A 27,692-nucleotide genomic window follows, 5' to 3' on the forward strand; every position below is an offset into this window, starting at 1 on the left:
GATAAAATTGAAGAGGTCACCTCTTCGGAACTTGTTTCTGTCGTAGCTCGTACGAGGTTGGCAGCTCCGAGTTATTAAGGGATATCTGTTACCATGCCCAAACGTTTGGCTCATAATCAAAGGAGAGTGGATAAATATTGTCAACACATTCCCTGAAAAGAAACTTCGTTTCTTGCAGAGTTACAAATAGCTCCAGTTAGCTGAAATGATCGATAGAACCTCGAGGGCGTCCATATTATCGTGAACATCAGTAATAAAAATGATAACTGCAAGGCGCAATTTGGGGCTCTCCCAGGATACTGGGCTACTATCCCGACGATGAAGAAATTTTTCATTTTATTTCTGTAACTAGGGCTCAACCACTCATAAAAATATAATTCTATGTCATTATAAGGAGGAAGGAAATGCTACTTCTCTACTTCTACTCGATTCTTACAAAAATACTCACTGACGTTACCCTTCACAACGACGCAGGCAGTCGAAAGGTTTAATTTTGGCTCAACTGTGCACCACCGGCGCTTTCGCGTTCCAGCAGTTTTGTTAGCGCGTAATGCTGCCCACGTTTTTCTGGCTCGCGAAATTCACACGAACCGCAAGTAGCAGAGAATGAGGTCCCTTGCGACGAACGTGAAGAGAGAGAGAGAACAAGCTTTATATAAAAGAGCCCGTGAGTGGGGGTAGCTGTGCATTGCGGTCCCCCTCAGTCCAGGATTCCAGCGCGCTGAGCAGCACTTCTCGCTCCGTTGAGCAGGTATAGCTCACCCATCGAGTCAGAGGTGGATAGTGTAGCCTCATATTGTCGACTGGTTCAATGTGTTATGGATGTGAGCTCTTGTGCGACCATACTGTGTGCAGAACTTTGGAGGTGGTTTGAGGTTCGCATGTAAGAGTTTAATGCCCCGATAGCATTGAATGGTACGTGACTGGTTCTCACGCTTCCCGGCTACTGTAGCTTATATGACTGTAATGCTTATCGGGAAACGCTGGCGGTGAACGCTATGCACGAAAGCGAGTTTTCTGGTAGAAACGCTGCCTCTTCTGCGGGCCGATCCCGTAGGTGGTGCAGAGCCTCGCCAAAAGAAAATTGCACCATTTTCAGGTTTCTGTTATTGTTTCACATTTTGAATACTTTAGCCTGAGATGATTTCATACAAAAGCCATGGGCTGTACGTGCTTTCTTTCAGGGCATTGGTTTGGGGACTGTTCGTCGTCATCATCATCATCATCACAATCATAATCATCATCATCATTTGTCATTGCCTTAGGGGCCCCAGTGGGGTTTCACATAAGGGGGGGAGGGCAAAACAATAATACAAACATCGAAGGAATGGTCATGTACAAAGCAAAAAAGATGCCACAACTGAAAAGACACTAAAAAGAACAGGTTTTTGCATAATTAGTTGCAGATATGGGTATTTAGTAACTCTCTAAATTTCGAAGGGTTTCGCTGTACAACAATGGATTCCGGGAGCGAGTTTCATTGTTCTATTGCAACGGGAAGGAAGGATTTGTTGACAGCATTTGTAGAACCATGAAGGCGTTGGATACTTAAAGAATTGAATAGGCGAAGTGATGAGCGCACGGGTAGAAATAAAAACGAGGAACTGAGATCAGGAAAGTTATAGTACAATTTATGGAATAGATGTAGTTGCCAAATCATACGTCTTGATGCTAAAAGCGATAGACCAATAGATAACTTCAAGTTATTAACGCTGCTAGTGTTGTCATTATTGGATAAGACAAAATGGGAGGTACGATTTTCAGTAGCTTATAAAGTGTCAATCTAGTACTTTTGACGCGGATTCCAAATTGTAGACCCATATTCTAATTTGGTACGGATAAAAATTTCATATGCTAGTTTATGAATTGACGGAGGAGACAAAGATAGGGACCTTTTAATATAATTATGGGTCTTGAGGCATCGGCTGTTATTTGTAGAACGCGGTTCGACATATTTAGTTTGTTAGTGATGATAACGCCAAGGTAGCGGTAACTGTCGACCTCACATTAATGCACAGAGCCCAAAGAGTATAGAAATTTTGATATGGAGCGTTTACGTGATACTTGCATTACCCTTCATTTGGAGACATTTAGTTCCGTCATCCAGCGTGAGCACCACTTGTCAATATAATTCAGGTAATTTTGCAGAATGTATTCTTCTCAAGTTTCCCAGGAATAAATTTGTCAGTAATGTAACACAAGGTATGAGCAGCTTTAGTGATAGAATGCCGTGGCAATATAAAGCATATATACCGCATGTCATATAGCAAGGTGAGGCATAGAAATATAGATTAGTATGTACGTAAATTTTTGGTCACATACAGGTCCCTCGATACCAACACCGAAATTTGTACGACACGCGGCCCTTAACGAAAACATTTTGACACCGCAAGGCGTTTTCCATAAAAAATGCGTGTGGTAACCATGGCCACGCAGAATAAAAGTTGAGGTTTGAAATGGTGGTAATGTTTATTCACTCGCAACTCTTTTAATACATATCACGCTAACATAAATTCTTGTAATTGACGTTCTTATATCTAGGCTTTCCTGCTTGGTACGACGAAAACAGCTTCAGGTTTCCGTTTAATAAATATTTACCTGACTCAAATTAAGTGTATCTAACTTGTTACTTTTAGAAACTATTTGCAAGCAGGAATTTTCTTAACTTAAACATCAGCACGATTTGACGAAAGCTTGCCAAATAGTACTGCTACGTTTGTGCGGAATATAAATTCTTTTTTTGTTGTACAAGTTTGCCGCAGGATGCAGCACGCTGCCTGTGGCCGAGTTAAATTAAGTGCCTCTCCTAAGCTATCTTACAACACCTAAACAACCGATAACTAGTCCTCATATATCCTGTAGCCGATCTGTAGTACCGAATATATTGCAGCATGCTGAATTCGCGCTAGGAAGCGGCTCACGTAATGGTGACAACTATAAAGGGGCAGTAAGGACAATCAGGGAACAAGTTGAGATTGGTGAAGTTATTTTGAACAACTCCGATATCTGTTATTTCGCGGTAATGCGCTTTTAATTAAAAGATAAAATGATCGTTAAAGTTTTCATTTTTAATTTCGCGCCAGAACCCCAAGGACTATACGTCAGCGTGACGTAGCCGACTGTGAAGGAATCTTGTTTCTCATGAAACTTCGCAAGTTCAGTGTTTGGCATTTGTGGAATTCGATGCAAATCATTTTGACCGACAAATATTTTACTAGACCCGAGCGGACATTGTCAAAATCTGCGACGTCACGGCATGTTATTGGCAGAATTTCAAGGCGGCGTCGCCCCATTGCTTTTGTTCTTGAATCTTTTTGACAGCATCTTCTCGTGGTAACAATGAGCGCTTTGGCACCGCGGAAAGGAAATTTACTAGCACAAGCTAGATTATTACAGTGAAGGTGTATATGGCTAGCCGATTCGGTCGCCTGTCGCTTGTATGACGAAAACTTCTCCGGCGCAACCCCATGCGCATGCGCCTAAAAAGGGGGGAAAGAGAGAGGCTCGCGATTGGCGGCATCGGAAGAGGGGTCTTTCTCTCAGTCGCAGCCGAGAGCGCGTACACCAGTTTCTTTGCGGACCTGAAAGGGTAAGCCACGAGCAATACGTACTCCTGAGGAGCAGGCAACTTGCCATCAGCAGCGCCGCGAGCACAACCGGGAACGAGCTCGTCTACGCCATGCCGATGATGCAGCCAGGGCACAAGAATGTGCTCGTGCAGCCATGTGCAAGCAGCAACTGTGTACCAAGGATCCGGCAGCCTACCAAGGGCTCGTCTAATGAACCATCGCGGTAAACCCAGTGCTAGACACGTTTCACCTTCGCTGATTAACCATATGTGCGGAGTGCTTGCCGTCGGCCACTTTTTGTACGATATTTCGGGCACACCGCCGACGACAAGGTCGGATTTTCGCGGAATGTGGCATATAATGCTTTTGTAATACTAGTGTCGCGCTGTTAGCGTTACTGCCACCGTGTCAGGGGCGAGGCGTTGAAGGAAGAGTACAGCAGACACTTGTTCAAGGCCCAAACCAAGAAGACCCCGTTAATTGTCAGCGAACCCTTTGAGGTTTTTACCGGCCGCTCGAACCCGTCCGAGCGGACCGTAACCTCACCACTCTGCTCGGACGCCGCAGTCGTCTTGGAACGCGGGCGTCATTCGGTGGAACGCCGGAGCACTTTGATACATCCCGGTGTGCGGCAATCGGAGCACTGGTTGTGTTGGTGCAACGCCACACCATAGATTGCATAAATGCAGTTTTGCTTTTGCCTGGGGTTCTGTATGAGTTTAGTGGAGGCTGCGTGTGCCTAGAGGCCCGTCCACGGAGATGAACAGAGGTTGTCACTTCAAAGTTTCCATGGTGGCGGATGAGTCGGTGAGCTCATGATTTTCCCCGAATACCTGGGTATCTAGATAATCTGTCGTTGAATGGGAAGCGCATCGTTCTGCTGTTCCGCGGTAACGGGGTCGAAGTCAACCATCTGATCAACTTGGGACACGGATTAGGTGCCAATATATTATCTCGCAGCATCCATTTAGGCCTTTTTTAGGCTTGTAGCGCAGCTTCAACCAGGTTTTAACAAGTGGTGTTCGTGAGCACTGCAAAATATTATTGAACTGCAAGCGTCTTATGTCAGAAAGGCCTTTAATGCTTTCATGCCGAAGCATTTTGCAGCAGCTGCAGTTGTGTCTAAACGCTGGAAGAGACGGCGCTGCCGGGCGCTGTCGTACCAACGTTTACCTAAATGAACACACCCGGAGAGTAGCTACGTCCTTGTGCTCGGGCGAAGTTCAAGAAGATGCCTTCGAGAATGTTCTGCCCGACCAGGACGTCTTCAAGGAGAAAATTTTCCTGGAGCTGCCCCACCTTGGTGAACAGCTCGCTCCAAGGAATTCTCTCCATCAGGTGGTAGCCAAGAAGGTTCTGGACGGCAAGAAAACACCCATTGACGTACTACAAGTACACCCCACGCACAAAAAGACAACGGAAACATTTTCAATTCCATCGTCGGAAAAAGGATAGCCTCCTAACCACGATCTAATATTTCGTAAGGCAAACATGTGATCCCATACGAGATGTCATGGTTACACAGCACAATGCTAAAAAAATAAAGACGGATTCATCACTCAATGACATCCAATTAGTTGATAGGGTAGAAGATATTTTAGCTGCTATTCCAGTTGGCAACACGTCAAACGGGAAATTGCAACTAATAGTTAGACACCTAAACATAGTGCTGTTCATCGGAAGGTAGGTATGCTCACCACATACGTAAAAATATTTGAGGACGCTTAAGCTTCACCTTCAAGAGTGGAACGCGATAGCGTTATCGCACCCCGTCCGCACCGCCTACCGCCCCGTTCGCACGCCAGCGAAATGTCGCGATCGACACAGGTAGCCGGGCCCCGAGGCGCCATGAAAGCGGACGCGATCATGGGGCGAGTGGCGCGCCAAGTGTCGGGGGAGCGCCGTACATTGCGAGGAGGGGGGTCTTCTGTGTTTGCCGCAAGATGGCTCTGCGTGTGTGCAGAGCGCAGAAGAAATGTAGAGGAAACATACTTCGCTACTTGTGAAACTGCGACTTCTGTAAGTTACATGGTCATAATTACCGATATACACCACAGTATAACTTTCTAGGGCACGTTTCTAAGGCGACACCACATTCACCAGATGTGATTTTGTGCCATTTTGAAGGAATTAACTTGTGGCTGAGTGGTAGCACCTCCGTCTAACACTGCAGAGACCCTGGTTCGATTCCCACCAGCCCATCTTGCAAGATGGGCTGGTGGGAATCGATTTTAATAATGAAGTGCCTTCTGGGATTTATCGCTCACGCCAATGCCACTGACGTCGATGCTGACGACACCGACTTTTCTGCGACACGAGCTCCTTAACGCTGTCGCGTTAATAACATCCGACCACGCGCACGGGCTTCCATACTTGCCAGTAGCTTTCTGTGGAAATGTAGAGAAAGCTGCTGAGCGCGCACGAAAAGAGAGCGCTTCTCAGGAAAATTCCACCTATTCACATGCGTTAGTTCAAGCTGGAGAAGAGAAAACATAAAATACCTTGTTTTCAACAGGAAAATAATACAGCACGTACACCTCAGTGCTAATGACTTATATTTTAGCGTTTGCCTTCAGCGTCTCTGTAAATGCGAAACCATAGCACGTAATAACAGCAGGGGAAGTATACGAAGATGAAGGGATAGTGGCACAATACTAACTGGAAAGGCAACACAAAATACCATGTTATGTTATGTAGAGTTTGAGAAATGCGTTGTTCATATACCCACCGCGGTTGCTCAGTGGCTATGGTGTTAGGCTGCTGAGCACGAGGTCGCGGGATCGAATCCCGGTCACGGCGGCCGCATTTCGATGGGGGCGATATGCGAAAACACCCGTGTACTTAGCTTTAGGTGCACGTTAAAGAACCCCTGGTGGTCCAAATTTCCGGAGTCCTCCACTACGGCGTGCCTCATAATGAGAAACTGGTTTTGGCACGTAAAACCCCATAATTATTAATTCAAATTTTCATATTCATTATCATAAGCAACGGCGTTAGGAAAATCGTTGCAAATGCGAATGGTTCTTCAAAGCGCGGATTAGGTAAATGAATTATTTTTTGCGTAGATGCGCAAGAAAATGAACTGATTGTACAATCTGTGTGACGTGTAATGGGGAGTTTCAAAAGGCAGTACTGATGGCGCTGCTTTATTCACGTATGTATGAAATAATGATAGCTGGGCTGTATCACCACGATCCTGCAAGGGCTGTCGCGAGGAGTCGAATTTAATCTGTGTTATGCCTCTGTTATGCTCATACCATCATCATCATCATCAACCTGGTTACGCCACCGGCAGGGCAAGGGCCTCCCCCATATTTCTCCAACTATCCCGGTCATGTACCAATTGTGGCCATTTTGTCCCTGCAAGGTTCTTAATCTCAACCGCCCACCTAGCATTCTGCCGTCCCCTGCTACGCTTCCCTTCCCTTGGACTCCACTCCGTAACCCTTAATGACCATCGGTTATCTTCCCGCCTCATTACATGTCCTACCCAAGCCCATTTCTTTTTCTTGATTTCAACTAAGATGTCATTAACTCGCGTTTGTTCCCTCACCCAATCTGCTCTTCTCTTATCGCTTAACGTTACACCCATCCCTCTTCTTTCGATAGCTCGTTGCATCGTCCTCAATTTAAGCAGAACCTTTTTCGTAAGCCTCCAGGTTTCTGCCCCGCAGGTGAGTACTGGTAGGAATGCTGTTTTACACTTTTGTCTTGAGGAATAATGGCAACCTGCTGTTCGTGATCTGAGAATGCTTGCCATGCGTACCCCAGCCCATTTTTATTCTTCAGATTATTTTAGTCTCATGATCCGGATCCGAGGTCACTTTCTGTCCCAAGTAGACGTATTCCCTTGCCACTTCGAGTGCACCACTAACTACTGTAAACTGCTCTTCTCTTCCAAGACTGTTAAACATTACTTTAGTTTTCTGCAGATGAATTTTAGACCCACTCATCTGCTTTGCCTCTACAGGTCAGGGAGTATGCATTGCAATTGGTCCCCTGAGTTGCTAAGCAAGGAAATATCATCAGCTAATCGCAAGTTACTAAGGTATTCTCCATTAACTCTTATCCCCTATTCTTTCCAATCCAGGTATCTGAATACCTCCTGTAAACACGCTGTGAATATCATTGGAAAGATCGTATCTCCCCGCCTGACGCCATACTTAATTGGGATGTTGTTGCTTGTTTCATGTAGGACTACGGTGGCTGTGGAGCCGCTATAGATATCTTTCAGTATTTTTTACATACGGCTCGTCTACACCCTGATTCCGTATTGCCTCGATGACTGCTGAGGTTTCGACAGAATGAAACGCTTTCTCGTAATCAATGAAAGCTGTATATAAGGGTTGGTTATATTCCGCACATTGCTCTATCACCTGATTGATAGTGTGAACATGATCTATTGTTGAGTAACCTTTACGGAATCCTACCTGGTCCTTTGGTTGACAGAATTCTAAGGTGTTTCTGATTATATTTGTGATTACCTTAGTAACAACTTTGTGGGCAACGACAGTAAGCTGATCGGTCTATAATTGTTTCAAGTCTATGGCGTCCCCTTTCTTATGGATTAGGATTATGTTAGCGTTCTTCCAAGACTCCGGTACACTCGACGTCATGAGGCATTGCGTATACAGGGTGGCCAGTTTGTTCTAGAACAATCTGCCCACCATACTTCAACAAATATGCTGTTACCTGATCTTGCCCAGCTGCCTTCCCCCTTTTGCATAGCTTCCAATGCTTTATTTGCTCCTTCCGGCGTTATTTGTGGGGTTTTAAGTTCCTCTAGACAATCCTCTCTTCAATCATCGTCGTGAGTGCCACTGATACTGTATAAACCTCTATAGAACTCCTCAGCTACTTGAACTATCTCATCCCTATTAGTGATGGTATTGCCGGCTTTGTCTCTTAACGCATACATCTGATTCTTGCCTATTCCTAGTTTCTTCACTGCTTTCAGGCTTCCTCCGTTCCTGAGAGCATGTTCAATTGTATCCATAATAAACTTCCTTATGTCAGCTGTCTTGCGGTTGTTGATTAACTTGGAGAGTTCTGCCAGTTCTATTCTAACTGTAGGGTTAGAAGCTTCCATACATTGGCGTTTCTTTATCAGATCTTTGGTCTCCTGCTATAGCTTAGTGGTATCCTGTCTAACGAAGTTACAACCGACTTCTATTGCACACTCCTTAATCATGCCCATAAGAGTGTCGTTTACTAAGCTCCTCTTCCTGAGTTAAGGCCGAATACCTCTTCTGGCGCTTGATGCGGCTTCCTTCTATTTTCCCTCTCAACGCTAACTGATTGATCGGCGTTTTATGTACCAGTTTCTACGGTCCTCTCGTCACGTCTAGGCTAATTCGAGTTCTTACCTACCTATGGAGACTGCAGCGCACCTTGCCGAGCACGTCCATGTCTTGTATGATGCCAGGGTTAGGGCAGAATATAACGTCCATTTCATTTCTAGTATCGCCATTCGGGCTCCTCCATGTCCACATTCGGCTATCCCGCTTGCTGAAGAAGGTATTCATTATCCTCATATTATTCTGTTCTGCAAACTCTACTAATAACCCTCCTCTGCTATTCCTAGAGCATATGCCATATTCCCCCACTGACTCGTCTCCAGGCAGCTTGCCTACCGTAGCGTAGAAGTCGCCTACCAGTACAGAGTATTTTGTTTTGACTTTACCCATCGCCGATTCCACGTGCTCATAGAAGCTTTCGACTTCCTGGTCATCATGAGTGGATGTAGGGGCTTAGACCTGTACGACCTTCAATTAGTACCTCCAATTAAATTTCACAGCAAGACCTGCCACCCTCTCGTTAATGCTATAGAATTCCTGTATGTTACCAGCTGTGTTCTTATTAATCAGGAATCCGACTCCTAGTCCTCGTCCGTCCGCTAAGCCCCGGTAGCATAGGACGTGCCCACGTTTCAGCACTCTCTATGCTTCTTTTTTTCTCCTAACTTCTCTGAGCCTTATTAAATCCGATTTACTGCCCTCTGCTTTCTCCAATAGCAGTACTGGACTCGCCTCACTAGATAAAGTTCTAGCGTTAAATGTTGCCAGGTTCAGATTCCAATGACGGCCTGTCCAATAGCGGCCTGTATACTCATACCAACATGCAATAAAACGTGCAGCCCTATTCTGAATAGATTAGAGTTTTTCGTTTAAGTATTTATAATGGGAAGACTAGAGGAATCCGGCTTATTGAAGTTGAGGTCAAAGAAATGTTAGATAAGCTAGTTTATAAATGTCTTTAGCAGAATTATGTAACTTCCGCACCATGTATCCTAAATATATCGAAACTTTGGCGCATATGTATGCAATGTGCGTTGACCACGAAAAAATCGAAGTTAGACCAAGATTTTTATATTGAGTATCATGTAAAAAGTGGATGTTATATATGTGTTAAAGGAACATAGATTTAGTGTACCTGTTGCTAAAAGAGGTAATTTTACATTTAGAAACGTTAGGTTTCATTAACCAAGTGTTACACCAAAGAGAAATAAGTTCTAGATATTTTTGGAGGATTGTATGATTATCGGCACACATTATGGAGCGGTAAAGAAGGTAGTCGTCTGCAATAATATGCACGTGTAAGTACATTAGCAAGCGGAATAGCCAAGAACGCTGCCTTGTGATACATTGCATATATATATATATATATATATATATATATATATATATATAATAACGTTTTCGTGGTTACCTGAGCCACAGGGTAGAACACGAGCGGCACATACCTGCTGGCATATACCCAGCGCTCCTAGACTGCGGCAAAAGCTACGTTGAACCTCGGTACTTAACTAATCGCGCACTAGAGTGCGCCATGTCGGCATGGACGACGTTCGTTCAAGATAGGCAATATGTACACATTAACAGGTACTAAGTCATCGAAGTTGCGTCAACGGTTGTTTGGTTGGTTAGTTGGTTAGTTTATTAGATAGATAGATAGATAGATAGATAGATAGATAGATAGATAGATAGATAGATAGATAGATAGATAGATAGATAGATAGATAGATAGATAGATAGATAGATAGATAGATAGATAGATAGATAGATAGATAGATAGATAGATAGATAGATAGATAGATAGATAGATAGATAGATAGATAGATAGATAGATAGATAGATAGAAACCGAGAAGTGCGTGATGTCCTCTAAGGATGTTACCGCAATAAAAGGTATGTAGCGGAAACACATAGATGGATATATGGATACCTAGAGGCGTTCCGCAATCGGATGGAGTTCCAAAGTAACAGTAATAGCGTTAAAGCTGGGGTACCTTGTTGTCGTCGTTGAGTAGAGTTTTAGGGAAGAGTTCTGCGGCAGCTTGCTTGAGCCTTGGCGCGTCTGACTCCGCCATGTGCTTCAGCAGGAACTCGAGTTGGTAGCCCTGGCCGAACTTCTCGCGCAGTTGCTGCAGCGTGCCCAGGCACATCATTTGGCCGTTGGCCATGATGGTGAGCCGATCGCATGAAAACTCGCACTCGTCCATGCTGCAGGTTGGTGAGAGTTGCAAGAAACACAGCACTATACGACACGTATGTCCTAGAACTTTGAGGAAGCTTCAGCTTGGGACATGCGTCGATGTTCTATTGCCGTAACCATTTGCCTCATGATTTAGAACAATTTATGTTCGTGTCCTTTTTATCGCACACCAGGGCCGAAAGAGATAATGCCTGACATAAATATCTGCACATTATTTAGTTAGAATGGCAGTCACTCACATTGAAGGAAACAGATTTCTTTTCTCAATGTCGGATATCCCCTGCAAGGCATTATGATGGCCACAGAAATCAGTGGAGCAGAAGAGGTTGAAAAACAAAGTTTGCTTCCTCGGTGCTTACACCTCGACTTGCCTCTGCACTGGCTCCGTTCGGCTGTGAGTAGTAAATCGAGCGCTCGGTTGCTCCTTGCTAGAATACAGCAATTTTCCCAGTCGCTTCGTTGTGTGACAACTCTGCCTGCATTGTGACAGCACTCACTTGTGTAACGTAAGCACGATGCTCGTCAGCGAGCGTTTCCTCATCACTGCGACGGCTCGGAAGATCTTGTTCCGTGACACGACGTCCACGCCTGCGTACAGCTCGTCCAGAAACACAAAAGGCTGCAGGCCCAGCAGAGCGGCACCGATGGACAACTTTCGGTGGTTGCCTCCGCTGGGACGGGGGAGGGGGGGAGTGAAATCAGATTGCTCCATTTTATTTTTTATTTACAGATACTGACAGGTTCCATGCAGAAGTTTTATGTGAGGGGTATTAGAGAATAATTTTAACAAGAACATGAAGGCAAACAAAAGAAATTCAGGAACAAAGTATTATACAATGGTAAAACGTAGTAGATATGGTGTAACATTGTAATAATACAATAATTAGTGGGTTTCATACAAAATTGAGTGGACCTATATGATATCCCTACAAAATCTATAAATAGGAATTCAAGTGATCATGTGGATAGCACAGTCATAGATGGTTAATATTTTATTTTTTAAAGCCATATGGTCATGAGTACAGACGATATCATCATGGAAGTCATTTCATTGACCAATTGCTCGTGGAAGCATAGATATGGTAAAGGCTTTGCTAAGGCCGAAAGACAAATAAAACTATGTTGACTATGAAGACTGCGAGATAGGCGATGTGGTTTTGATTGTGGCAAGGTTTTTGCGTTCGCGTTGTAGACCACTTTGTACAATAAACAGAGAGTGACTATCCTCCTTCGTGATTCCTTGGATGATAGTGATAATGAAGTCTTTATGTTAGTCCCACTGGAGAGTTGGTTATAATCTCGAGCGATGAAACGTGCAGCGCGTTTTGCACAGATTCCAGTAAGTTGATTACACAGACTCGATGAGGTGAGCAGAAGGGCGATGCATATTCCAGTTGTGGACGAACAAATATCTGGTATTTGGAACGTGGTGGACTGCAAGACAGCCATTCAACGGTGCGGCACCAACCGGACAGCATAATGCGGGAGACACATGGTGCGATTTTCCGTGCGATCAGTCGTACGGCGCGTCGTGTGCGACTTGCCGCATGCGGCGATTCGGGACACATGGTACGAATGACCGAGCGGCGGCTAGCTCCGCCCAGAACCGGCGCCCCTGCGTGGAAGTTTGGAATGCTGCATAACTTCGAACAGAAAGTGAAAGCAAACGTATTTGCACAGCTCTCTTGTTTGGAACAAACGATGACAATATAAACACGCCCATGGAAGCACTGTAGACGTGTTTCCACAAGGCCGCGTTAGCAGTAACGGCTCCTTTGACAGCCGCCGATGGCTGTGCCGGCAGGCACAGCTCGCTCGGCCACCGAATCCGACACCGGTGGCGCTTGTGACACGATCGCCGATCGCTTGCAGCTCGTAAAACGAAGCGTCTATGTTAGTCGGCACAACGTGTACGCAGTTATCCTACGCTTATATTGCAGCACATTTCATTTCATTGGCGCCGACAGAAGCGAACGAGCATGCCAGGCGAGCTTGCGATCGCTGGGAGACCGTGTAGGCCTAGCTCGCCGGCCGTCTATCCGAGGCCGAGGGCCCATGCCGATGCGTCCGCAGCTCGTAATTAAGCGCCTAAATTCATCAGCACAATCAATGCTTGAACATTTATGTTTTTCTGAAGTGAAAATACGGTTATTTTTCTCGGTGCCGTTAGTAGCGATGAGTAAACACGCCACTCAGGCGAGCCGCTTCGTATAGACGATTGCTGGCGCATCTGCGCTGACGGCGTCCGTTTACTATATCGCACGACGTTTCATAACATGCACTCTTTTGAGGCCACTTTATTCTATAAGTTATATCGTGTCAGAAACAAATTGCTGCTTATTTATGTGCCGCCGTCAGCGGCGAAAGAGGCCCTCGTTTCGACCAGGGAGAAAAAAAACAGACACGATCGGAGCGGCGAGGCGCTCGCTCGCCGGCTCCGCCCCGTCGGGTCTATGACGTGGCCGTGACGTTCGCGCTACCTGCGCTGTCATTGGCTGCGATCGCCCGACCGATGCGGCGGTCGCACGAGAATATTCAGCAAGTTGGTCGCATGCGCGGCGTGCGATTCGGCGCCGCGTGCGAGGGATTTGGTTGAGAACCTGTTGAGTGCGGCTGCCGGTGCGAATGGTCGTACGACCGATCGCACCCAAAATCGCACCATGTGTCTCCCGCATAACTCAAGAGGTGCAGAGGCGGAGGAGTCGATGGAGGCTGCTTTACGAGGCACGGTGTTATCTCGCTTATATGCAGAGGGGGCGCATGCTCACCGACCTTGGAAGCAGTGTGCGTGTCCTTAGCAGAGCTGGATCTCGATAAAATATTAATTGGTGATTCTGAACTAAAGAGCGAAGTTCTAAACTTTGGCTGAACAATTTACACTCAGACAATTATGATCCCTTGACACTGAACAAATTACGGATTTGTTTTGTCAACTTCAGCGACGGACATAATTATTCGGATGCTGTCACTGTGTTTGTATCCGCTTAAAGCGCTATACAGTACTACGGTATTGTACTTTGCTCATTAAGCACATAGTCAGTTGCTCTTCCTGCTATACTACCGCCATTGTCAGGTTCACCATGTGGTCTAACCTTGTGGCTAAAAGCGGGGTTCGAGCCCCAACTAACAAACCAATCACTTCGCCATCTTTATGCCTCTTCGACTGCCTCCTTGTGTCGCGATGGCGCTCAAATAGGAGCGGCATCGTATGAGAATCAGTAAGTGTTCCGAAACTTTTTCTCGTGTTTCTAATTTACAAGCTCCCGAATCGGCCCAAAGTTCATTTGAAGGTGGCATCGCATCCATCGAATATTGTAAACAAGGCTTTATGGCTAATAACAAACAGCGCACTGAAAGTGAAGAGGAATGAAGACGTACACACAAACATAAGCGCTTTGTGCGCCTGTTTGTCTTCGTTTTCAGTGCATTGTTTGTTATTAGGCATGAAATGACACAAGCTTACCCAGTTTTCTAATCGGTTCGCTTAAGCATTCATTTTACAGGTAGCGCAGAACGAAACGGTTGTCTTGCACTTGGTTGAGAAATGAGGAAATATTTGTAATTATTTTACGAATTTGTTATTCGAACATTCGTAGTAATAGGACGCAGCAAATTGTAAATATCAGCCAGCAATGTCGCAAATAGGTGTGTGCGAATATTTCCAACTTTTTTAATATATCAAGTGTAGCCCTTTTCGGTGCGATCTTCGAATACGTATACACTATTGTAAAGAAGAATAGATTTCAATAGTTTTCGATTTCAAAGTGCCAAGAGTGAGCAATAAAACACAAAATTGGCGCAGAAATATGGTAAATATTGCGCACGCAGTACGGGCCTAAAATGCGCCAAGTCACGTCTTTTGCATTCTTCGAAAATGTGTTCCACGCCAACAAACTCCCGATTTCTCGCTAATGTCCCACGCACACTTTAACTAAATCTTCGTGACAAAAACGCAGTAATGCAGCACATACTAGGACAGTGAGCGTCGTTTTAAATTGATTATGACAACAGCTGTCTAATATTACAATATAGTTCAAAAAGTATTCGATAGTCGATTCTATTCGTTTTGATACTATTCGATTGATAATCGATTCTTTTTTTTTTTCGAAATTACTGCTCGCACGCGGCTAGTTGTAAGAATGCTAGTTACATAATTTCAATCGGTGCGCGCCAACCTGTACACGCCACACTACTTCGATGCGTGCTCGTCGAGGTCAACGACCGATATGACGCTGTCCACCATGGGCTTCAACTCGCACTCAGGGATGCCACGCAGCCGACCAATCAGGTACAAGTACTCGTACGCATTCAGCCCGTCCAGTAGACCTCCCAGCTGGAAACAGTAGCTTATCTGCGATTGCCACTGCGATGCACGGGGAAGGGAAAACCAAATTTATGCACACACAGATTTTCAGCCCGTTCTGTTGCCTCTAGGCCACTCTGGTGACACAAAGACCGAAAATAATACTGCATCTTAACAGTACAGCAGAGCCTCTAGCGGTATCTGATAGGTTGACCACCAATCTCTTCGGAACATTAGTTTATCTAAAAATCTACGCCAAGAAGAAACGAGTGGTGAAAAGCGAAAGGCGTGGTAAGAAATAAAATGAAAAATTACGGCAGAATCCATGTCTGACGAATGCCGATGGCAACGCGATAAGCATTCAAGCAATGTCGTGGCACATCATGTTCCTGAACACACGTTTATTTATACTCTGCGGTGTTCATTCACGGACATGCGTGCCTTCAGCCACATGCAACCTGCCCTGTTTGTGATGTCGGCCCACTTTTGATATGGCACTCACTTGCCAAGGTCGCCCTTGTGAATTACGGCACGACGACGAGTGTATGACAGCGGCGTAGTGACGATAATGAAATGATGAACAAGGAATGACGTCGATGGCATCATGACAATGAGAGGACATTTATTTATTGGTTTATATATTTATTTATAATACTGTTACTCTCACTGGAGAGCGTGGATTTAGGTACTAGAGTATATATTCATGTATGTCAGTGTAAAGGATTTAAACAATAAACATGATTTTAAAAAAATCTAAGCAGAACAGTTCACTGAAAAAAAGGCAACTAAAGAAATTATTCTCGTCCAGGGATAGTAATGTCAAACGGACGCTGTGTTTAGGAATACAAGTGAATGTTTCCACACAACAGTTAACACCTAATACTTAACACTAATAGTTAATTTTAAAAAAAGCTATCTTTGGAGAACGCCTAGTTAACCAGTTATACATGTAATATGAACGAAGGGAAATATAACATTTAATGCATCGAAAAAATATATATTTTTACCATGAACATGCACTTCTGACATATAACGCTTCGAGAGAGATAGAAAGAACGATATAAGAGGAAATGTCAAGGCAACAAATTGGCGGGAAAAGTGGCAGTTTCAACAATCATCTTAACGCTAAAGGCCATACAGTAATAAAAATTTATGCGTCCACATAACAACTACTAACAAAAAAAAGGGAAGTCGAAATCATCAAAATGCTAACCTTGTGAGGATGATTCATGTCATGATAAATTATTTAATTGACAGACTGCTGCTTCTAGTACTGCAGTAAATTTAGACAACAATTCTATGTTGGTTATAGCAGAATTAGGCTCCATTGAGCTACTAAGAGCCGGAGGAAGGAACATTTCAAGCTGTCGTTATTGAATTTGTATTGTGTTAAAATGTATACTTGTTTGTTACGTGTTTTTCAAGCTTCAGACAATAGGATACACGTGGACACGTCCATCTTATAGTTACTTTTTAGCAGCACAAACAAGTTCAGCCGAGCGTGTTTTGGTCTCGTCGACAGAGTTCGAAATCCGGACCACCTCAGAAGATTAGTTGCTGAGTCAATGCATTCATAGTTATTTTAAATGAACCTCATGACCTTTCTTTGCATTGCCTCTTAGTTTTGTTAGTCAGTCAACGAGGAAACCAGACAGACTGTGTTTGCGTATGGAGGACTGGATTTACGAACGTTGTGTAGCTTCATTGATGTGATAAAGAGCGCGTGTCTTCTTTTGAGGAAGAATAACTTGCCTAACGTTCCTGCGGTGATATTCGTAAGGTGTTTATTCCACCTGAGGTCCTAGATTTATATTACCCCAAGGTATTTATGTTGTTAAATTTTAGTTAGTGGTATTCGAATACTCTCATACGTAAGGTCACATAGTCTAGCTTTCCTTGTTGCATCATAGTAATAGATTTTGTTTACGTTTTCATTTAATTGCATTTATTTTGTGAAAGTGCCCAATGACAGCTCTACGCCTTAGTGTTAGCGCACTTGTATTACACAAAAACATAAACTGAACAAACAAAACAGAAAATCTCAATGAACGGTGGTACAAAATGCAACAAAAAAGGAATTACTTAAAGAAAGGAGTTAATGAGAAAATAGTAGAGCTAGAAATATAAAGATCCTGATGCAAGATATTTTGTTGCGTTACAGACGTGATATTGCGTGGTAGGTGCAAGACGAAGTAACGCAGAAGATATTAGGGTTACGCAAGTTTGGGTGAAGCACACGAAATGTTAAAAGTGACAGTAACAATAATTGAAATCTATCAATTAGAATGTCAGATAGCTATAATAAGTATTTTCGCTATAGATAACGTAGTTGTGGGCGATCAGTTTTATATTTCAATCAGTGTTAGGTGTGATGACAATAATATGGATCAAGAAGAGTAATGTCCCTATAGCTGTCCCTTGGGGATCGCCGGAAGTTACTGCAACAGTGTTGGAAAGCTTTTTTTTTGGTACATTACAAATTGTGAACAGTTGCTTAGAAATTATGCTATCCAGGCAGAAAGGGGCCCTTCTGCAACAACACTTTCAACTTTATCGATTAATTTAATTTGTTTCGGCATACACAAGCAAATGCCTTAGCTAGGTTGAGCAATATCATATTCTGACAGCGGTGACTGACCCGCCGTGGTTGCTCAGTGGCTATGGTGTTGGGCTGCTGAGCACGGGGTCGCGGGATCGAATCCCGGCCACGGTGGCCGCATTTCGATGGGGGCGAAATGCGAAAACACCCGTGTGCTTAGATTTAGGTGCACGTTAAAGAACCCCAGGTGGACAAAATTTCCGGAGTCCTCCACTACGGCGTGCCTCATAATCAGAAAGTGGTTTTGGCACGTAAAACCCCAGATATTATTAACTGCTGCATCACTCCGCATACCTTTTCGGAATGTCCTGAGGTGAGTTGTCCGACGGCTGCATTTTTAGGGTCAAGTTTAAGGTGAAGATTATGTGTTCCAGCGTTCGTATTATCTAATTCATCAATGCTTACACCCTATCTGTGTTGAATAGGGGAATAATTTTATTGTCTATAGTAAATATTTATTTGAAAAAGAATGTTAAGTACATCGGCCTTCGCGGTTTATTCCTCGTGCAGTAGGTGGGACGCTTCTCTATCTTTGGTGCGAAAGTGCCTTCAGAACCTCCCGGGTATATTACTCAGAAGGGAAGGTAAGGCTACATCAAGAGCGCCCTGAACCACTTTTATCGAAGTGGACAAAGACATTTGAAGTGAAAACAGGTTACTTCAAAAATATATTGCTGCAAAAAGTACTTCACAGCCTCAAAAGAAGCGGAGTTATTGGTAATCAAACACGACCTCTGCTATGCTCCCGTTCCTCCTTCAATGCCCTGGGCTACTAAGGCTACGGCGGAGGGATACGTGCCCACAACGTTTGAAATGTTACCGTGGAGCGAAGTTGAAATTTTACCTGGGATGCTGACGTAGATACATGACTGGAGTTTACTGCCCCCGACGCGCTATTGTACATCCTCATTTTCGGAAATAAGGGCGCGCAAGGCGGCACGCTTAAAAACGCGCGCCGCATTCTTAAGGCCACACCACTGCGCGTTAAAACCCCTCAATTTTTCAAAAGTAGCGCCATTCTTAGATCTTTCCGCCACCCCGCTCGCCCTGGCGCGTCCTCCTCCACGCTCCTGTCGCCCCAGCCTCCTCCGCTCCCCCATAGGCCAATTTGTGTCACGTGGAAGCAGGCGCCACGCTTTTGTATATTTTTTTTTCTTTCCAGCGATCTAATTGTTGGGCCTGCGCGACGAAAGTACGGCAGGCGGACTGACGGAGTGCGTTAGCGTAATAGGATGTGTAGGGCCGAGAACTTCATTGCGCAGCCATGCTGCTGCGCCTTCGGTTGCCGCAACAGGCACATATAGAGGGCAAAAAACTTTTTGCTTTGCCGTCCGGCGGGCGCAACGCAAAATGCAGTGTAGATTCGCAGGATCGGGCGGGTTGACTTCGAGGAAGTGGCAAAGAACGTACGGCTTAGCGAAGTAAGACCCACGGCTCCTCACCTCTTATTTTGAGCCTAGTTCACGCCTTCCGCTTCGAAAAAGTGTGTGTTCATGCTCTGCGTGGTTTTTAGCGCGCTGTTTGACTTCTTTTTTCGAGTGTGCTCTCTTTGTTTCATGTAGTTTCGTCTTGCGGTGAAATGCACGCATCTGCAGCTCGCCTGTGACATAAAAGCGACATATTCAGGGTTTGTTTTGAGCTCTACCAGAAGTTAGCACATTCTCGACGCTTTTGCAAGGCTCAATATGACTTACGATGCAGTCTTTTAGCTTCGAATGTATACGCCCGCATGCATTGATTTGATTTGTGGTGATTAACGTTTTAACGTTCCGAAGCGACTAAACCTAGGATGCAGGTCGTAGTGGATGACTCCGGATAACTTTATCTAGCTCGCCTGGGGATGTTTACCGTGCACTTTGATCGTAGAGTCGTACGTGGGCCTGCAAATTCCTTGTTGGCGTTTCATAATACTCGCGCGGGCGCGCTAGCGCTGCGTTAGAAGTTGGCGCCTCGGCGCGATTGTATTTTTTCGATAAATTTTATTTACTAGTTGTAACACCTTGTCATTATTTCGTCGGCGCCTCCAGGGCACCACAGCGGCAACGGGAACACCAAAGCTAGAACCAGGGCTGGATGGGGCTCGCCGAAGCCTGTGCATGCCAAGGGGGTATAAGATCACGGTCAGCCAATTTTGTATGCGAACACTCCCTGCGACGCCTGCATTATTGTAATATCACGTGCTCTTCGGAGGCCTCCGTTAGCCATTACATGCGCCCTCCTGGAGCAGTACTTGTAAATAAAAAACAATATATAGTAACGATTACCAAAGCACCCCGCAAGGAAAAAAAAAACGGCCCTGTTGCCAGGCATTGCTGACCGCACACAGTCATTCCGGCTGTGTGCGGTCAGCAATCTCTCACGCGCCGGCCGAACAAAAATATCCTTCAGGTACGTAAATGAACCTACGAAACCACGTACACATACTTTCACGCTGTCAACACCTGAAACTTTGGTAATTACGCGCATGTTTGAGCACACTGCGTGCTTGCGTCGTGTTTCAGCAACACGAACTCTCAACGTCGCGCGCTTTACGCCTTAAATACGCCTTGAATAATGGTCCTTTTCTCTATTTCTTCCGCAATTCCAACATGAAATTCTAAAGGCCAGTTACCGACTGACGATGAAAGATCTCGATTGAAGAAACTGCTCCGCAGGGCTCGAATGAACTTTTCTGCTGATTTCCTCCCATAGCGTGTTAGCCGTCGTCTGCTACGGCAGGCCCACCGCCGGCGGCGCCACCATCGAGGCCGCGCCGAGCGGAGCAGGAGGGAAGTGAATGGCGCTACTTTGGGAGATTGAGGGGTTTTACTGCGCGTTCGCGGCCGCGAAGAGTGGCGGGCAATCGAGAGTTCTCGCTCTCTCTCTCGAGATTCCTCGGGAGCCCGCGAAAATGCCCGCGCGTTTCTGTCGTTGTTTCTCCCTGGCTGCTGGGGCACGCCGCGTGCGGCACTCGGGCGGCTCGCCGGAGAAAGCGTTGACGTCACCACCCACGTGATGACTCCGGCGCTTGTGAATGGCTCACTAGGGTTTGCGGAAACGCGGCGCCCACCAAAAAAATGGGATTGAGACTCATCCTCGCTAGGCAGAGAATTCTTGCTGGAAAAGCGCCTTTCGCGGCGCACTGTTTAGGCACGCTGCATTGCGCGAGCTAATTTCCGCAAGTGAGACCGTACCTCTACACATTAGGCAAAGGGGGTTGCACTCAACGAGCCGCATTGGGCTTAGCCAGTGGACACGTGGCGGCACCCCGCCTATCTCAGCTTCCAATAGCTGCCGCTTAGGAGAATCGCCCTTTGGCACCGAATTGTTGTGTATGTAGGATGTTTATGTGCATTTGTCTGGACAATGGTTCAGAACATGATATGAGCAACAATCTGCTAATTAAAAATAAGCTCCTATGTCACACCATTGCTAAAATGGCCGAATTACTGAGCGAACTGGTCTATGCTTTTCTGAGTTGAACAACTGCCAATAATCTGTAAGGGCAGCGCTTGTGTTTGGTAAATACCCTGTGTTTCCTTTTCAATATCGTGGAAATATTATCTTTTTCTCACATAATGTTTGGTATATTGTAACATAAATTCAATCAAGCATTACGAAACAGTTATCTTAGGCATAAGTACCGGCGTTCAACGCATCACTCAAAATTGATTTTATAGAATCTACAAGCACAAACTTTCATTAAAATAACGGCTTTTCTTCATGCCTTTCGATCAAGTTTAGGAATGGTACGCATTCGTTAGTACTAACATTAGTATATTTTAAAACGATCTTTTTCTAAAGCTTCATAGTAGGCAACAACATGGAAGCGGGACACTAGGATAAAACAAGCATATTATAATCGGAGTTGTTATTCAGCCATTCATTAACTATTTGCCATGGAACTTCCGCTTGTTTCAAGGAAAACATAGAGTAATAATCTGTTTCCGTTCTTGTCGGAAATGTTGAATTTTACCGGACCTAATCAAAAAATTTTGATTGCAACTTAACAGACCCTGGCAATAATATATATATATATATATATATATATATATATATATATATATATATATATATATATATATATATATATATATATATATATATATATATATATATATATATATATATATATTGCGATGAGGTTTATTCTCGTTCACGACGTTGTGGAACGCTAGGCAAAACAAGGCACTGCAAGGGCTGTCCGAAGCACGGGGTCGCTCGAGATCACGGCACAGCCCTTCGTCTTCCTCTTCAGACGGCACATACACAGGGGCGCGTCTGCTTCATTACAATGCCCCGGGAGCTAAGCGTAGCCATCCTGGCGACTCAGGGCGCGGAGAAGATGAGCGGGTCGTAGTACGGTTTCAGGCGGTTGACATGTACTGTCTCTCGCCCACGACGACGCAGGTCTGGTGACACGGTGAGCGGCTCGACGATGTAGTTGACCGGTGAAGTGGCCTCGATTATACGGTATGGACCGTGATAACGCGCCAGGAGTTTGGAAGAAAGGCCAGGAATGTTGGCTGGTATCCAAAGCCACACAAGTGAACCAGGAACAAAGTTGGGCGGTGGTTGATGAGCACGGTCATGTCTTGTCTTTTGACGTTCTTGAGTCTCACTAGTCAGGGCACGTGCCAGCTGACGGCAATCTTCAGCATATTTGGCGACTTCGGAAAGCGGAGTATACTCTGTAGCGTCAGGTTGGTACGGCAGTATGGTGTCCAAAGGGCATGATGGCTCACGGCCATACACAAGGAAAAAGGGGGAAAAGCCGGTGGTCGCTTGCGTCGCGGTGTTGTACGCGAACGTAACAAAGGGGAGTACGGTGTCCTAGTTTGAGTGGTCGGATGAAATATACATCCGCAACATGTCGCCAAGTGTGCGATTGAAGCGCTCGGTAAGACCGTTGGTTTGGGGATGGTACGCGGTCGATTTGCGATGAATTATCCTGCACTCAGCGAGGAGGGCTTGGATGCCCTCCGACAGGAAGACACGGCCCCTATCACTCAGTAATTCTCGGGGCGCACCGTGGCGAAGGACAAAATTGCGAAGGATGAAAAAACCAACGTCACGGGCGGTCGCTGCTGGCAGTGCTGCAGTCTCAGCGTAGCGAGTAAGGTGATCTACGCCGACAATAATCCACCGATTTCCACGCCCGCTGCATGGAAACGGGCCGTAGAGGTCGATGCCGACGCGGTCTAACGGACGAGACGGGCATGGCAGCGGCTGCAACGGTCCTGTGAAACGCTGTGTAGGTGTTTTGCTTTGTTGGCATGTAGTGCAAGAATGAATGTACTTTTGCACAAAGTTGTACATGCCTCTCCAATAATAGCGCTGACGCAACCTTGTGTATGTTTTGAGGACGCCGGCATGAGCGCTTAGGGGGTCAGCGTGAAAAGACGCGCAGATGTCAGAGCGCATATGACGAGGTATAGCGAGGAGCCATTTGCGTCCGTCGGGCATGTAGTTTCGGCGATAGAGAATGTTGTCCCGCACTGAGAAGTGGGTTGCTTGGCGACGCAGTGCTCGTGTCGAAGGGACATCAGACGGAGCAGCAAGGTAGTCGAGTAACATTGCAAGGGATGGGTCCTTGCGCTGCTCTGTGAGCATGTCAGGGATGGTGAACGGTGACAGGGTGGACGAGGAAGCTGACAACGACGCCAAATCAGGCGTCAGTGGGGAGCGAGAGAGCGCATCAGCGTCGGAGTGCTTGCGACCAGAGCGGTACATGACGCGGATGTCGTACTCTTGCAAGCGAAGCGCCCAACGTCCCAAGCGTCCAGACGGGTCTTTCAAGGAAGAAAGCCAACAAAGGGCATGGTGGTCAGTAACAACGGCGAAAGAACGGCTGTAAAGGTATGGGCGAAACTTGCTTAATGGCCAGATGATCGCTAGACACTCCTTTTCTGTGACGGAATAATTTAATTCTGCTTTCTTTAGAGTACGGCTCGCATAAGCGACGACGTATTCATCATAGCCAGCTTTCTGTTGCGCTAAGACCGCGCCAAGGCCAACTCCGCTGGCGTCAGTATAGACTTCCGTGGGAGCATCAGGGTCGTAGTGGCGAAGAATCGGTGGTGAGGTCAACAAGTGGCGCAATTGCTGAAATGCTGCATCACATTCAGGTGACCATGCTGCTATGCCGTTACTGGCGGAAAGTAAACTTGTCAAAGGCGCCATGATGGATGCGAAATTGCGTACGAAGCGACGAAAATAAGAACATAAGCCAATAAAACTTCGGAGGGTTTTGATAGACGTGGGCCTTGGGAACTCTGCAACAGCGCGGAGCTTGTCTGGATCCAGGGAGGACGCCGTCTTTTGAGATAACGTGACCCAATATGGTTAGCTTGCTTGCAGCAAAGCGGCACTTTTTGAGGTTAAGCTGTAGACCGGCAGAGGCGAGACAGGTCAGAATGTCATGCAGGCGAGCGAGGTGCGTCGGAAAATCGGTTGAGAAGACGACGATGTCGTCGAGGTAACATAAACAGGTCTTCCATTTGTGGCCACGAAGGATGGGGTCGATCATACGCTCAAAAGTAGCAGGCGCGTTGCACAACCCGAAGGGCATGACGTTAAATTCGTAGAGGCCGTCGGGTGTAACGAATGCGGTTTTCGGACGGTCAGGCTTGGCCATGGGAACTTGCCAGTACCCGGAGCGCAGATCCAAGGAACTGAAGTATTCTGCGCCTTGTAAACAGTCGAGAGCGTCATCGATTCGAGGAAGAGGATAAACGTCTTTCCTCGTTATCTTGTTTAGGCGTCTGTAGTCGACACAAAAGCGAATGGAGCCATCTTTTTTCCTCACCAATACGACAGGTGAAGACCAAGGACTTTGAGAGGGACGGATGACTTTACGTTGGAGCATGTCGTCCACGTGCTCCGTGATGATTTGGCGCTCTTCGGCAGAGACACGATACGGGCGCTGTCGCAAGGGGGAGTGGGAACCAGTGTCGATGATGTGAGAAACACCGGTGGCACGGCCCAGTGACGTCTGATGACAGTCGAAAGAAGAGACAAACTTGTGAAGGAGAGCGAGAAGTTGGCGGCGATGAGATGGGGAAAGTGCAGGGTCGATGGCCTTGTCAAAACCCACTGAAGGTGATGAGCCGGAGACCGAAGCGATGGCGTCAAGGTGACGGAGGGAGGTGGCAGGAACATCGAAGTCGTCGACGTAGTCGACCGCTTGAAAGTATCCTACCGCCTCTCCACGCAGTAGGCTGATCGGGTACTGGTAGTAGTTGGTGACCAGCATCACAGTTGAGCCAGAGGTTACAGTAAGCACGGCAAACGGAAGAACAATGCCCTTGCGTTGAGCAAACACATCGGACGGCGTGAACACTACGGTGGCGTCAGATGCGGAATCAGACGACAAGACAACAGCCATCGACGACTCAGGAGGTACGGTTGTGTCGGCATCAACAGTGAGTTTGTCGGCAAAGTGAGGAGAGCTGGTCGGCAGTGATTCACATAGTGGGAAAAGCGACACTTCTGCACGTGAACAGTCAATGACAGCATGATGACGTGACAGGAAATCCCAACCAATGATGAGGTCGTGAGAGCACGATGGTAGCACGAAACACTCGATTATGTACAGAACGTCGTTGATGACGACAGGGGCCGTGCATACAGCTGAAGGGTGGATTCGCTGCGCGCTGGCAGTGGCGAGCACCAGGCCAGAGCGAGCTGTAGTCACTTTTCGTAGCTTGCGGCAAAGGCCCTCGTGAATGACGGAAACGGCTGCTCCGGTATCGACTAGTGCCACTGCTGGTACTCCCTCTACAAAAACGGTAATTACATTTTGCGGCGAAGATTGAGGTCTTGAGAAAATCGACGTATTTGCAGTTCTTGCCTCAGGAACTGCAGCAGTCAGTTTCCCTCTTCAGTGGGAACTCGACGACGCATGGGCGAAATCGAACGCCGACGAGGGGAAGGGGAACGCCGAGTTTCCAACGGGCGATCAGTGTCGAGACGTCGCGGTGATAATGGAGGCGTGGCGGCGTATTGTGGTGCGTAGCGGGGCCTGTCAAAGCTGGTGCACGTAGTTGAGGCGCGGCGGCGACAGAAGCGTGCCACATGGCCAGCAATGCCGCAGGCGAAGCAGATAGGCCGGTTGTCTTGAGTGCGCCACGTCTCGGTGGGACGAAAAAAGTGTGGTGACGGTCGGGCAACTTGAAATGAAGCCGGATTCATGGGCGATGGAAAGGAAGCGGTCTGCGCAGGTGGCCGTGCAACCACGGCTGCATAACTGAGCGGCAGCGACGTAGGGTGGTTGGCAAAGTTGGTATGGGCCAGCGGCACACTCATAGGGTTGGGTGGGGGGGTTGTAGGAGCTGCAGGAAGCGCTTCAGATATGTGATTTCGGATGGCTTCCTGCAGCGTTGGAGGCAAAGCTGCCGTAGGTGCGTCACTGTGAGGCAGCAGCGAGAGCTGCCTGGCCACCTCTTCTCGGATAAAATCTTTGATATGCTGCGAGAGGGTCGAGTTGGTGAATTCGGTAGAAACCGCGATGCTGGAGACGGAATCGGCGTGCTGGATGTTCTGGCGGGCGATGGAACGTTGGCGGCGCAGCTCGTCAAAGCTCTGGCAGAGGTTAACGAGGACGGATACGCTAGTTGGGCCTTTGGCCAGCAACATCTGGAATGCGCTGTCCTCGATGCCCTTGAGGATGTGTTTGATCTTGTCATCCTCTGACATGCTGGGATTGACCCGCTTGCACAAATCGAGAACATCCTCGATGTAGCTGGGGAATGTTTCTCGAGGCTGCTGTGCGCGCTGGCGTAGACGCTGTTCAGCGCGTAGCGTACGCACAGCTGGGCGATCAAACACTTCTGCAAACAGAGTCTTAAAGGCGGACCAGCTTGTAAAGTCTGATTCGTGGTTGAAGAACCAAAGTTTGGCTACGTCGGCGAGGTAGAACGGCACGTTGGTCAGCTTAGACTGGTCATCCCATCGGTTATGGGCACTTACACGTTCGTACGATGAGAGCCAGTCTTCCACGTCGTGTTCGGCGGTCCCACTGAAAATGGGTGGGTCGCGCTGACGAGGGACGCCGGCGCAGATGACAGTGGCAGCCGGTGGGGCGGGCAACGAGGTGGCGGGATCAGGCATAGTGCAAGGCGATCTTGTTGGCAGGGTTCGAGTGCGGAGCTCCAGGACGAGGCGAAGGATCTCAGCAACCTCCACCAAATGCGATGAGGTTTATTCTCGTTCCCGACGTTGTGGAACGCTAGGCAAAACAAGGCACTGCAAGGGCTGTCCGAAGCACGGGGTCGCTCGAGATCACGGCACGGCCCTTCGTCTTCCTCTTCAGACGGCACATACACAGGGGCGCGTCTGCTTCATTACAAAATAAATAAATAGGTAAATAAATAAATAAATGAAAAATAGGTAGGCGCAATAATTACCACACACAAAATTACACGATGCAAAATTCCACGAATCGCGCAAGAGAAAAGGCAAACAAACCACGTCGCACCAGCCAAAACCGAAAACGAAAAAGAAAGAAACCTGGCGACGCGTGTTGCCAGATGAGAGATGCACGACAGCTACAACTCGCAGTTTTCACACTGCATTTCTTACAGCGCGTAAAAATGCGCATTAGTTTTTATATGTATTCTTTGAGCAAAAAAATGTGATTCTTCTTTTTATATATGAGCCATTTAAGGCTATGAAAAGTTCGTAGCCTCATTCCCATGCACTTTTCTTATGATGACAAGGCCGCCTTCAAGTAAGGGTGTCTTTTGACT

Source organism: Dermacentor albipictus, chromosome 9, assembly GCF_038994185.2.
Source record: "Dermacentor albipictus isolate Rhodes 1998 colony chromosome 9, USDA_Dalb.pri_finalv2, whole genome shotgun sequence".
Classification (NCBI taxonomy): domain Eukaryota; kingdom Metazoa; phylum Arthropoda; class Arachnida; order Ixodida; family Ixodidae; genus Dermacentor; species Dermacentor albipictus.